This window comes from Berghia stephanieae, chromosome 13 (genome assembly GCF_034508935.2).
Source record: "Berghia stephanieae isolate SIO BIC M18660-M18661 chromosome 13, UCSD_Bste_1.3, whole genome shotgun sequence".
Taxonomy (NCBI): Eukaryota; Metazoa; Mollusca; class Gastropoda; order Nudibranchia; family Aeolidiidae; genus Berghia; species Berghia stephanieae.
Window position 1 is genome coordinate 19,415,891 of NC_088372.1, and position 2,500 is coordinate 19,418,390.

The window sequence follows — 2,500 nt, forward strand, 5'->3', positions numbered from 1 at the left end:
GTAGACCCATTCAATTGTATAAAATAGTCCATCTTGAGGTTGACTTGGATACTTCTGATTGTTAAAAAAAATCAATTGGTGTACAAAAATCACCAGTGGATAACTTGTACTTATTTGCAAGTCTGGTGACCCATGTTCCATGTTGTAATGGAAATACTCTTAAACAAAGCAAAAGGTTGTCCATTACAACAATATTAAATCAAGCCCATAGTGCGTTTAGTTATCATCATACCTGCAAATATATGCACGTCGCCAGATGACAAAGGCTCGAACCAAGGACTTTCTGATCCGAAAGCTAGTGTCATATCACTAGACCACAAAATCAATGAGATATTTGACTTGTACCCAATGACAGTTTTAATATTCGTAATAAATTGTTGAAATTCTTTAAGTGAGCTCAAGTTACGCTAAATGATCAATATTTGAAACGGTATTCATGAAATAGGATGAGACAAATTGAAAAAAAAACCAAGAAAAATAGCATTTCTATAATCAGTCTACCTGAATATATGTTTTTTGGATGTGTTTTTTTTAATTCTATTTTTGTCTGGCACTCTTTCAAACACATCTTTTCAGATATTCTTCTTACACTAGTACCTGCTCCGAAATTTGTTAGTTTGCAAGGTCATGAATTACATTAGAGTTCATTAATGTCATCTTTTGATTGTACTGATTCAAATGCCTGGTTCAAATAATATTTACACACGGGATTCGATTTGTCCCAAATTTGTCACTTTGAAAGGTCATGAAATTAGACTAAAGTGCATTGGTCCCATCTTTTGATTGGACTGGTTCACATGCTTGGTTTAATTATTCGTAGGTGGAATTCAATTTGTCCCAAAATTGTCACTATGAAAGGTCATGAAGTTACATTAGAAAACATTCATGCCATCTTTTGATTTACTAATTCATTTGTTTGGTTAACATTTTTACAGTTACAATGTGATTTGTCCCAAATTGATCACTTTGAAATGTCGTGAAGTTACTTTAGAGTGTATTTTGATTGTTTTTGATTCACATGTTTGGGTCACTTGTTTTTCCTGGCGGAATTCAAATTGGTCACTTCAAAGGTCGTGAAGTTAGACTCGAGTGCATCGGTCCCATCTTTTGATTGTTCTGATTCACATGCTTGGATCGCTCACACGGTAGAGTCACGCTCTCCCCGGCTAGGCGGAATTGTCGCACCTGTAAGGTCGCGAGTTCAAACCCCCCATCACCGCCGTGAAATTTGTATTCTCTATTGTCTTCTGGCACTTTCCTACTCACTGTATCTCTTGTTGTTATCAACATAAGTGCCTGCTCCACTCACTTTTCAGTATAGGCTTATGATGCTGAGTCATATTTGTCTGATTGAATCTGTGAAGAAAAACATGATACTATTTATTAGTCCTAAAAATATGATACTATATATTAGTCCTAAAAATATGATACTATATATTAGTCCTAAAAATATGATACTATATTATAGTCCTAAAAATATGATACAATATATTAGTCCTAAAAATATGATACTATATACTAGTCCTAAAAATATGATCCTATATTATAGTCCTAAAAATATGATACTATACATTAGTCCTAAAAATATGATATTATATATTAGACCTAAAAATATGATACTATATATTATCCCAAAAATATGATACTATATTATAGTCCTAAAACTATGATACTATATATTAGTCCTAAAAATATGAAACTAGACTAAAAGAAAGAGAATGAATATGAAAATATCCACAAAGATTGAAACTAAACAATTGAATTAGCAGTATCAAGCATTTTGATTTTAGTGGCCGAAGTAACTCCGGCTAGCTCCAATTTAGCCGGGATAACTTTAGCTATCCATGACACACCTAGACATTGAATTTTATACCTTGTGAAACCGATAAAAAGTATCAAACCAATATAACGCCGTTAACAAAAAGAAAAATAAACCCAAAATAAAACAAACATATATATATATATATATATATATATATATATATATATATATATATATATATATATATATATATCCATAATGGTGTGTATAAGAAGGGTATATACCAAAGTTGGGCTTGTGTCTTTCAGAGTACAAATGTCAACAAACAGCATGCAGCTATCTTTGGTTGTTATTGGTCCGGAAAAAAAGCTAAAGATAATCTAAAATACTTTCTCATGCAAATTTAGCTGAGAATTTCAGAATACATATTATTAATTACAAGTTAAAGACTAAATTGATTATTTTTAAATCTACATGGTCAAAGTTAGTATAATAATAATAATAATAATAATAATAATAATAATAATAATAATAATAATAATAATAATAATAATAATAATAATAATAATAATAATGATGATGATGATAATAATAATGATGATGATGATTATAATAATAATAATAATTATGATAATAATATTAATAATAATAACAATAATAACAATACTACTACTACTACTACTACTACTACTACTACTACTACTACTACTACTACTACTACTACTACTACTACTACTA